Raw genomic sequence first — 12,988 nt, forward strand, 5'->3', positions numbered from 1 at the left:
TGATCAACTATATTTATTCAAGATACGACCAACATGTGTTCAGGAGTGATAGTGGTGTGTCGACGGAACTAAAACTTACCAATTCTACATGAAGGAATATTAAAACCAAACATAAAGATTTAAAATAGTATAGGAGTATTTTATGATACCATGCAATAAACAATAAATCTAAAAACTCATCAGCTTCGTATATCAAGAAGCTCAAGAATCAATCATGCAACTAAAATACTATGGGAGTATTTTAGGTGCTATAACTAACTTATATGGAAACTAAAAAGATCCTGACTGGTTGGTCTATGATTTCGGAGTGTATACTCTCAGAGTTATATATAATTAAGATTTTATAGACTTAGAATCTGTGATCTTTGCTCTACTTCCTGTTCCTTGTTTGGTTGTGGACTTAGAGTAGGATCACTTATTCTAAGGTCTATTTAATCTTGGTTATGTATAATCGGTATACACTACGTAATTACAGAAGGACCTGGTGAGGATCACCATAAAAATCTTAATATTTTACTAATCTCATAGATTCATTAGGCATTTTCATTCTCGTGCAACCAACACATCTAGACAGAGCAACCAGTCGACGGAAGAGTCGAGACAGAACCAGAAAAAGGGTTCACAAGGAGGATTCTGAGAAAGAATCGAAAGAAAGGAAATACTCCCTTCCAGAACCATAAAAATCGACCCTCTTAAAAATCAATATCGATACTCGATTATAGTCAAACTAAATTCTAGATAAAATACCTATTTCTTCTCTCTACCACAAGTACATCATGGGAATATAAGATGAGACATTAGAAATCGTATATCAAAACAAGAAATTTATGTTTGTATATAAATAAATGGGTTACATCTAGAAACAACTATTGTTACTTACCAGCTTATTTCATACATTGTAACAGAATCATGCCTCCGCATGGAAATAACCAGTCAACCAACAAAACACCATTCCTGCAGATAGACTCTGCTACCTTTCAAGCTGCGGTTTCAGCCGTCGTGTCCGCCGTTATGGCACATCTCAATGCAAATAACACTAGTGAAAATGGAAGTGGTGTAGACAATTCAAACCGTAGTAACAACTAAGGAAATCGACAAGTACCTACCTATAAGAATCCTTCAACTCACAAATCTAAGATCAATAAACGAAAGTTATGGAACACAAAGAAGAGCGGAGTATCTCCAAAACTTGCCAGGAATGCAGCAGACTGTGGCAACCCCTGCAACCACAACATCTACTACCCCAGCACCAACGCCAGTACGCCAATATGTTGGAAAGCTTCCAAACTGCAACAAGTGCAACTACCATCATACCGGAGCCTGCCGAGTGTTGCGTTGCATTGGGTACAACAAAAATGGGCATACTATCTCTTTCTGTAGAAACCCAGCCCAACACATCACTTCAACCACCGATGCTAGTACCAGTCAGATATGTCATGCATGTGGTGAATTAGGGCATTTCAAGAGAGATTGTCCAACAGAGAAGAATGACGGGGGAGTAGGAGGTATTTAGCAACGGGACATGGTGAAACAACAAGGAACCCTACTATAGTTTTTGGTACGTATCCTAACAACGCTAATTTAACATCAAATTTTACTCTAAAAACTTCCGTCATTTAAGGCAAAAACTCATATATTATTCCCTCACCCAAATAAACCCAATCATCTATATGAAAGATAAGGACCCTCGCAGGCGAGCTAGTACGACTTAGCGTATACCTCAGGGTCATATATAAGTAAGATTTATAGACTTAGAGTGAGTGATTCCACCTTATTTCCTGTTCCTTGTCTGGTTGTGGAATTAGGGCAACATCGCTCAGTCAACGGTATTTCAAATCTTAATTATGCGTGACTGGTGTACCCCAAGTAATAATAAATACACATGTAGGGATTCTATTCTAAAAAGGGCATCATTTTCAACTTCTCAAAACTCACGTACTATTAATACTCACTAAGAAGCAATACACAAATGTTCAGAGTACTAATACCAAAAGGAAAAAAACTGAAAACACCGAGAACCTATACAAGGGAGGCATTACCGTCTAACAAGCACTATTTCCAGATCAAGTTAATGCCTAAGAGATCCCGACGTCATCATTCAAACTCAATTGGCTTGGTCCTCACCATACCAATTGTGTGTTCTACGAATTCAATATTCGCCTTAACTAGCCGACTAACAAAGCCATCGTCACTCATAGCGGTGAACCCAACGCAAACCCCAGAATCATCGCCTGCCTCAAACCTTCGAAGTACTCGTGTGAGGAGTACCACACTTTTTGTAGTTTTCCTCGACAAACCTTGCAAGAATACCACACGTATAGCAAATCAACTTCGAGGGTAGCGACAGGTGGGCCATACGGTTAAACTATCACCACTTGGGGCATGCATCAGGGTGGTATATAATTAAGATCCTACGGATTTCGGATGTGTGATTCCGCCTTATCTCATGTTCCTCGTTTGGTTGTGGACTTGGGGAAGAATCACACAACTAACAATCTAACCGATCTTTGACTATATACGACTTGAATACACTAAGTGATGATAGAGGAACCAGGTATAAGAACCTACCACGACTTCAGGACGCAACTGTCGGGAGTACGGATGGACTCGACACCATTAAGGTAATCATTGATAGATTAACCAAAACCGCACGCCTCCTACGAGTAAAAGAGACAAACGAAATGTAGAAACTAACAAGGACTTACAATAAGGAAAATTGTACGACTACACGGAGTACCGATATCCATTATCTCCGATAGGGATAGTAGATTTACATCACAGTTCCGACAGTCGCTACACAAACCTACTGGGACTAGATTTGGACATGTGTACAGCCTACCACCCACAGACCGACGGACAGAGACAAAGGACCATTCAAACATAGGAAGACATGCTAAGAGCCCGAGTGATAACATTCGGTAAGACTTAGAATACTCATTTACCACTTAGTGAATTCTCGTACAAAATAGTTATCACACAAGCATCAAGGTTGCTCCGTTCGTAGCCCTCTACGGCCGTCAGTGCAGATCACCTTTGTACTGGGCTGAGGTGGGCGACACGCAACTAGTTAAGGGGCAAGTTCCTAACAGCACTCTCACCGGCCTTGAGATCATAAGGCAAACGACAGAAAGAATCGTCCAAGTTCGAGAACGACTGTAGATTTCTCATACCGACAAAAGAGTTATACGGATAAAAGGAGGGAACCCTTGGAATTCCAAGTTGGGAATCGAGTACTGTTGAAAGTCCCGCCCTAGAAAGGAGTGATACGTTTTGGGAAACATGGGAAACTTAATCCAAGGCATATCGGGCCATTCGAAATCCCTGCCAGGTTTGGTCCGGTAGCATACAAACTTCAATTACCACAGGAACTTAACAACGTTCGTCCTACCTTTCATGTGTCTAATTTGAAGAAATTCTTGTCCGATGAAACCCTTCTCATTCCACTTGTCGAAATTGAGATCAACGAGAACCTCCACTTCGTAGAGGAACCTGTTGAAATCATGGATCGAGAGGTCAAATTGACGAAACAAAGCCACATTCCCATCGTAAAGGTCCGCTGGAACGCCAAGCGAGGACCCGAATTTACTTGGGAACGTAAGGACCAATCGAAGCAAAAGTACCCATATCTATTCCCCAAACCCTTGAAGCCCCACTCAAAATGATAATTTCGGGACGAAATTCCTTCTAACGGGGGGATAATGTGACAACCGTCAAATTTTGGTCAAGTCAAAGTCAAGAAAAGTCAACGGGTCAAACCGGTCAACTCAACTAGTACTTTTATTATAGAAGTTATTCTATGTGTGCAAATGTACAATTATGTATCATGAATGCAAGTGTCTCGAAGATTTTAAGTGTTTAGCAATGTAAAACCCTAAGAAGGGAGAGTAAATGCACCAAAACACGATTATGGACCCTTTGGGGGCTTAAAACATTCATAAACAAAGCCTAAATGAGTTTACGAACCTTGCATTGCGAGGATAAAGACTAATAAAGACTACAGTAAAATCTCTCCCAAACCTCTTCCAAATCTCTCCCAAATCTCTCTCAACTTTTTACAGTCATCCGGGTCATCCCGACCCTTAACTTAGTCAAAAACTACTTGAATCGGGGAGTTAACTTGAAAAACAGCCATTTAGGACCGAAACCCTTCTCAGGACCGAACCCTCTTAGAGGCGAAACCTCTTAGAGCCGTACCCTGCTAAGACCGAAACATGTCATGTGGACCGAAGCTACCTTAGCCCGAAGCTGAACTTCGGAGGACCGAAGGTCCCTTTCGGAACCGAGACCCTGACGAGCGAATCGAACCGCATACACAACCGAAATGAGCCGACCCTTCGGTCAATTTCGCTTCCATCTCCCTTCGGACTCGAACTTCATTTCGCTCCTATCACCTTCGGACCCGAGCCCTCCTTCGGTTCCTTCTTCTCACTCTCGGTCCTCAACACCAAGAACCGAACCCTCGCAGGTTCGCTCCTTTTGTCCGGTTTTCGACTACTTTCGCCTCTTAAGCCCGTTTTTTACGGGAATTTTTCACCAAATTCATATTTTTATCATTTTAAACTCCCTAAACTCATATTTTATTCATATCTCAAGGATTTATTAATTATAAATCATTATTTTCATTAAAGGAAATATCTAAGGATGTTTTACACCACAAGTGGGTCAAGTGTGCCCACTTGCCTCCAATGTGTCACTTTCTCATTGGTCCAACCTTATCCAAATCATACACATCAATGTAAACATCCCTTCACCCTAGCCACTTGCTCCAGCAATCCTTCATACATAGAAGTACCTCGGAATTTCCTTGATCATTTTCTTCACCATCAAACACTTCCACACTCCTTAACCATCAAGAGAGCCTCTTTTTCTCTCAACTTCCAGCCACACTTTTGAAGTGTTCTTGAGTTATTTATTCGCTTATTGGTGAGTATTTCCTTCTAACTCAAGTGATATTACATGTTTTCATAACACTCTTGGATCATCTACACGCATATTAACACGAAATCGTTCATAGGATCATCCAAAAACTTCGTGTGTTCATCAAGTGTTCTTGACTTGAAAGTCATCATCTTCAACCTTCCATCCTTCAAGAAATCACATAAGGTGAGTTCATACCCCTACATTTTCCAGTTTTCTTTAGTTTTCATGGGGGGGGGGGGGGGAATACATGTTAAAACACCAAAACATATTTAAAACTTAACTTGACAGCTTACAACAGAAAAGTTGTGACCTGTTCACGAACTGTGTTACCCAACTTAAACTTAATATTTTTCAAAACTGTACAATATGCAAGTAGTTCAGGTATGTGCCTTTCTAAGAACTACTCGCACGCGTTTATACGATTTTTCTACAATTTATAGTGATTTTTACAAAACTGCCTGTCACTGCAGCAACGTATTTGGACCAGTCTGTGAAAATGAACGTTTTCACACTGGTTTGAGACCACCAAAAATTATAAAAATATTTATGAACATAGTAGACTATTTTTCCAAACTCTCAGAGTTTACGAATTTAGTTTTCGACTTACGATGATTTTTCTATAAATATTCTAAAACAGGGACAGTAGAGAGTAAAATTGTCAAAAACAAGTTTAAGAGTTATTCACACTTTGTAACATGTCGAGCAAAGTACGTAATACTAGGGTCAAGTATACTTAGTATTTTTATGACATTTTATTTCTCTAAGGAATAAAAATCATAATTATAAAGGTTTTACATCATTACAAAACATTCATGTTTAACTATAATAGGTATAGTTTGTTAGTCACATTCACCTACACAAAAAGGAAAACACATACTTTTTCATACAAAAAGGAGGTACATTACAAAGTACCGGGTTTTAATATAAACGGGGTACAAATACAAAGTACCGGGTTTATACAAAAGGGGTACATTACAAAGTACCGGGTTTTTATATAAACGCGGTACGAATACAAAGTATCGGGTTTATACAAAAGGGGTACATTACAAAGTACAGGGGTTTCATATAAACGGGGTACGAATACAAAGTACCAGGTTTATACAAAAAGTGGTACATTACAAAGTACCGGGTTTTCATATAAACGGGGTACGAATACAAAGTACCGGGTTTATACAAAAAGGGGTACATTACAAAGTACCGGGTTTACACAAAAGGAGTTTTATGCACATATAAAACTACATATACTATTTTAAGTATGGGAATTTACTTACAAAAATGGAGTCTTAATACATTAGAGGCTACAAGCCATCTTTTTAAAAATACAGAATCCACCAGGTTAAACGTCATCATTGGCAAAGTGATGACATCTTTAGACTAGTTTTCTTAATAGCAAAACTACACATCTGTAAACTAAGTATGGTATTTATACTTATATATTTCGGCCTTGGTTCAATTAAGGCTTTAACACACTTTACGGAAAATATAGGATTCTCTAGAAACATTAGAGACTTAAGAACCACACAAAAAGGGGTTTTATGCACATACAAAACTACATATACTATTTTAAGTATGGAGATTTACTTACTAAAATAGTGTCTTAGTAAATACGTAGTGGATCCGTTCGATCTAAAAACTTTACTAACATGTACACACCAAGAAATCACACCAGGAACATATTTTGTTCACTAGTATTTCGAATTTTGAAACGTTCTTTACAAACATGAGAAACACAGATATATTTTGGTCTTAAGACTCAAAGGCAACATTCCATTTTTCCAAAGAACAAAAGGACGTACTCATTTTACAACAAAAATGCTTATGCACTCACCAGCTTTAATGCTGATACTCTTTCAAACTACTTGTATTCTCAGGAAGTTAGTAAGTCAAGTATGCATTCAGGTTTCGAGAAGACAGAGCATCATAGCACCAAGTCTTAGTTTTGCTGTTTACTTTTGGAAGTTAGACCTATGTAAATCAATTACAATGTAAACTATATGTTATCAATGAAATGGTTGTATTTTCTTTGATTACTATTGTACAATTGTTGTGATACTGTGCATGACGTCCTCCGCCCCCGAACGTTTCCGCCATTCCGGTTTAGGGGTGTGACATTACCAAAGGTATCTCCTTGTTCCGCGGAACTTTCATCTTCCTCTCCAGTATGGCCACAGGCCTCTCCGCGTAATTCAGGCATTCATCGACCTGAATATCATCCAATGACACTATTGCCTCCTGATCCATAATGCACATTCGCAATTGCGAGACGTGGAAGGTTTTGTGGATCCGACTAAGTTCCTCTGGTAGCTCTAACCTATAAGCCACCTTGCCAACCCTGGAAATGATCCTGAGCGGCCCAATGTATCAGGGACCCAATTTCCCCCTCTTCCTGAAGCGGATCACACCCTTCCAGGGTGAGACCTTCAGGAGAACCATATCACCCACTTGGAACTCTAACTCAGATCGGCGTCTGTCGGCGTAAATCTTCTGTCGACTCTGAGCGGTCTGCAGCCGCTGCCTAATCTGCTGAATCTTCTTGGTAGTCTGTAAGACTACCTCCGTCCGTCCCATCACCCTATGCCCGACCTCACCCCAACAAACAGGGGTGCGGCATCTCCGCCCATACAACAGCTCGAAAGGCGGGGCGCCAATGCTGGAATGGTAGCTGTTGTTGTAGGCGAACTCTTCAAGCGGTAGGTGGGAATCCCATCTCACACCGAAATCAATGACACACGCCCTCAGCATATCCTCGAGGGTCTGAATGGTCCGCTCGCTCTGACCGTCAGTCTGCGGATGGAATTTTGTGTTGAAGTGCAATCGCGTGCCAAGTTCCTCGTGGAACTTTTGCCAGAAACGGGAGGTAAACCTAATATCCTGGTCAGAGACAATGGAGACCGGAACTCCATGGCGAGCCAAGATCTCACGGACGTACACGTCGGCCAACTTCTCAGCTGATGAACTCTCCCGTATGGCCAAGAAATCGGCACTCTTGGTCAATCGATCCACGATGACCCATATAGCATCAAACCCTTTCACCGTCCTCGACAACTTGGTAATAAAGTCCATCGTGATCTGTTCCCATTTCCACATGGGAATCTCCAGGGGCTGCAGCTTGCCATGCGGCCTCTGATGCTCGGCCTTGACCATCCTGCAGGTCAAGCACCTCTCGACGTACCAAGCGATTTCTCGCTTCATGCACGGCCACCGGTAGCTCAAACTCAAATCCCGGTACATCTTGGTAGCCCCCGGGTGAATGGAGAAGTGAGACTTATGAGCCTCCTCCATCACTGTCTGTCTGACCCCTCCAGATATTGGAACCCATACCCAACCGCATCGGGTCAATAATCCTCGGTTATCTCGCCCCTAATCCTTTCCACTCTCCAGTTCTCTGGTCGCATGCCCTCCACCTGAGCATCCCTAATCAAACTCACAAGCGGAGAATCCACCGCTATCCTCACACATATTTCTGGGGTGGAAGACCCTGCTGACTTGCGGCTCAGAGTGTCCGCCACCACATTCGCTTTACCGGGGTGGTAAAGGATCTCGCAATCGTAGTCCTTGACTACATTCAGCCACCTACGCTGCCTCATGTTCAGGTTCGGCTGATCCATGATGTGTCTCAAGCTCTTGTGATCCATGTATATGGTACAACGGACCCCAAATAGATAATGTCTCCAAATCTTGAGAGCAAACACCACCGCTCCCAACTCTAGATCATGAGTGGGATATCTCGTCTCGTGCGGCTTCAACTGTCGCGATGCATAAGCTATCACCCGTCCCCTCTGCATGAGGACCGCTCCTAGTCTCGTGATGCACGCATCATAGAACACCACAAAATCCTCGACTCCCTCCTGAAGAGTCAAGACCGGAGCCTCGCATAGGGGCCGCATCTGGCACGACGCCTTGGCGATAGGGGCCGCACCTGGCACTAGGTCGATCCTGAACTCGACCTGCTTCTCCGGAGATACTCCGGGTAACTCCTCCGGGAACACATCAGCAAATTCCCTGACCACCGGAACATCTGAAACTAAAACATGCTCTCTGGCACGCGTATCTACCACGTACGCTAGATAACCCGCACACCCGTGTTGAAGGTATTGCCGAGCCCTGGCAGCTGAACAAAACCCTGATCCCATCCTGGTGCCCTCGCCATAAACAATCAGTTCTCCCCCACTTGGGGTTCGAACTACAACTCGCTGACCCTCGCAATCTATCATGGCACCAAAACGGCTAAGCCAATCCATCCCTACGATCACGCACACCTCCCCATGGGAATCAATATCAAATCTATCAGGAAGGATACTCTGAAGATCTCCAACTCGCATCCTCGGTAGACCGAAGAAGCAGAAACTCCGTGTTCGTTGGCGATAGAGACTCGCAACGGACACTCTAGCTCGCCCACTGGCATACCAAACTCCCTACTAAAAGTCTGAGATACGAAAGACTGACTCGCCCCTGATTCAAATAAAACCAAGGCAGGCAAGGAGTTCACTAAAAACGTACCTAATCACAGGTACAACGGATAAGCATAAGACAGATATAATAAATGAGATAAAGGATAGAAACATACCAGCAACCACATCTGGTGCTACCCTGGCCTCCTCTGCTGTAAGTTGGAAGGTACGCCCCTGAGCCTTTGTAGGCTCTGCCCTAACTGGCCTCCCATCTGTAATCCTCAATGTAGTCGGCGCTGGAACCTGCGCCGGCCTAGCTGCAAGCTGCGGACAGTTGGTCTTCACGTGACCAACCTGATGACAATGATAGCATATCATCATATCCGATGCAAGGGTGGACTGGACACAGTCCCTAGCATAGTGCCCCTCCCTACCACACTTGTGGCACCCACTACTCGCTCGACAGGCTCCCGAATGACCCTTGCCGCACTTTCCACAAGTGTGGCTCTGCTGGCCCCCAACCCTAGAATCAGCGGTCTTAGACCGCTTTGGCGTTGGCTGTGACTGTGTCGGGGCCTGTCGTTGCTCCCTCATTTGCAGCTCAATCTCCAACTCACGCCGCCTAGTGGCCTCCTGTAACTCCAGCATAGTATCTCATTGTTGTGTGGCAACAAACTGACGAATGTCAGTCTTGAGCATGCTCAGATAACGTGTCATCTGGGCCTGCTCCGATGCAAACTCTGGGCAGAACATCGCCCTCTCTGTGAACATCCGGGTGATCTCCGTCGCCGACTCTCCCTCTTGTTTCAAACTCAAAAACTCTTGTGCCAATCATTCCCGCTCAAACCGAGGAATGTATCGAGTGCGGAACATATCTCTGAACTGCTCCCACGTAACAACAGCTCTCTGATCATCAGTGTACGTCCCTGTCATCAATCTCCACTAGTCCTTGGCCCCGAGCCTCAGCATGTTCAGGGCACATCTAACCTTTTGGTCAGTAGGACATGAACATGTGAAGAAACAGCCCTCCATGTCAGATAACCACCTCATAGCTCTAATCGGATCCAGAGTACCATCGAATGTTGGGGGCTTCGTATTATCGAAGTCCCGGTACTGGAAGCCCCGAATGGCTCCACCTCCTCCTGCCGCTGTTACAGCCGATGTAGCTGCAGCGGCGGCTGTCTCTGCAAGGGCTGTGTAACGCTCGTCGAAGTACTCAACCATAGCGGTCTTAATAGACCCAAACATCTCCGGTAGCTGCACCCGGAACATAGCAGCAACCTCATCATGCAGGATCTCACGAATCCTAGCATCCAACTCCTCTATACCCATCTGCACCACAGGCTCAGGTGTTGTTGGCCCCTCCTGGCCTCCGTCTCCTGATCCTGATCCCGAACCGGATCCAGCCACAAAGCGTCTGGTCATCACTATTCTGAAACATAACACAAGGTATCAGATAATCCACATGAATAATTGGGAACCAACCCCCGACTACACCCTAGGGGTTGTGACTTCCTTGATACGCGTATGGGTCCTGTGCTTTCAGTAGTACGGGACCATACTACCTTCCACACCTACCCATATTTGTCTCAAGTATCACCACAACACCCTAAAAATATACATAAGCATAGCGAGCACTCAATCCTCACTCCTAGAGGAAAGCTAACTGTCTCACAACTGACCTGCCGGTCCCACACAGCTCACCCATCCATGAAACTTCCACCAACCCTGTAGCATTAGTGTATGCTAGCCATACATAATGTTGGACCCTATAGACTTTCGAATATCCAATCCTACCCTAAGCTCCTAATCAAACAAGAACAGAACATAAGGCCAAATCAAACATTCCCAGGCTATAAGATCTTAATTATGTATAGTCGGGATGCATACACTAAGCAACTACAGTAATGATGTCAATCTCATATAAAGGAAACCCTAGGCTAGCAGTCATCATGTAATCAGGTAATTCTATCATGCAATTCTTGAAGATCCCTAGCCTAGTACTAGCATATTGTTCTAATCATATCTCATAACTCAAATAATTTGTAAGGTATTTTGGGGTCTATCCGCGAGCTTCGACTGATCGTACACTTGCATCCTCCTTTTGTTATTTTGAAAACATTTTAAGAAAACCATTTTATAACCTTGTCCTCAGTATGAGACTGGAGACACATGAATGTTTCCTCCAATTCACTCAAACCAAGGCTCTAATACCAACTAGTAACACCCATAAAAATCATGCCAAATTTTAAACTTTTTCAAATATTTCAAAACCCATGATTATTACAAACTTGTTTTTAAAATAGTAAAATGTCAGAGTACCTGAAACAATAATCGATAAATGTAAGTCCGAAGGCTTAGTGAGTTACCCCCAAAATACCAACGCCATACAATCATAATCATAACATGTAAACAATCAGCATGCATAATGAGCCTTCAGCCTGACTGGACCGCCTCGCAGGCCTTCAGCCCATCTGGACCGCTCTCCGAGCCTTAGGTACATCTGGACCGCCTCGCAGGGCCTACAGCCTATCCGGACCGCTCATCGGGCCTTCGGTCTGACTGACATGTCCTCTTGGGCCTGTAGTCTATCCGGACCGCCCTGGGTATGTTGGCCTTCACTACAAAGCAGGTCCGCCTCAACCCAACCCCCAATCAAACAACATGTGCACAAAATATCATACACTAGCATATATAACAGTCAGCTGATCTAACAGATCATCAATCATAGCAACATCCTATAAGTAGGATACAGACCTAACCGGTCACTAACATAGCATCATCCTATATACCAGGATACCGACCTAACCAGGTCACTAAGCATAGCACCATCCTAACTACCAGGATGTAAATCAATAAGCATATCATGCAATAAACCCGGATACAAATCCGATAAGGGCCGGCATTGGTGCCTTAGACCCTGTTGATATAGTGAGGAGAACTCACCTCGCAACTGTCGACTCGAAAGACAAGCTCAGCCTCTCGGATCACCGACACGAACTCCACTACCTATAGTTATCATCAAACCATATTCATAAATCTCCAATTTCCCAAAATTCTCCCAAAAGTCCACTGGTCAACCCTTGGTCAAAGTCAAAGTCAAAGTCAACGATCAAGGTCAACAATCCATGTTGACCTCAACTCGTCGAGTACCCTTAGATACTCGTCGAGTTCCTAACATAACTAGGCAACTCGCCGAGTCATTATAGTGACTCGTCGAGTTCATACGGTTTGCGGCCGTAACCTCTTTGGCCAACTCGACGAGTTCCTACTTGCGACTCGCCAAGTCCATACGTGTCCAAAGGTTAGGAAACCCTAGCCGACTCACCGAGTCACTCATCTGACTCGCCGAGCCCACGACAATCTTCATCGGACTTGCCGAGTCTTCCATGAGACTCGCCGAGTCTCTTCAGTCCTTCATCCATACAGAGGCTTTTTAAGCCATGCTAAGGCTCCATATTGTAGATCCAGTCCCCCAAGGCATGTTTATCACGTAAAGTTGTAAACTTTACGTGCATGCAAGGCCCTAAAGTCTTAAAATGACAAACTAAGCTTGCAATGGAGGTTTTGCACTTAAGGAGAGTCTCATCTTTGCAAAAGTTGGAAGCTTTTATGGACTTAAAGACCCAAGAGAGTTCAGATCTGAAGTTACAACTTCAGATCTTAGCTTATACACA

This window comes from Lactuca virosa, chromosome 4 (genome assembly GCF_052849685.1).
Source record: "Lactuca virosa cultivar CGN04683 chromosome 4, Lactuca_virosa_CGN04683_v6, whole genome shotgun sequence".
NCBI lineage: Eukaryota > Viridiplantae > Streptophyta > Magnoliopsida > Asterales > Asteraceae > Lactuca > Lactuca virosa.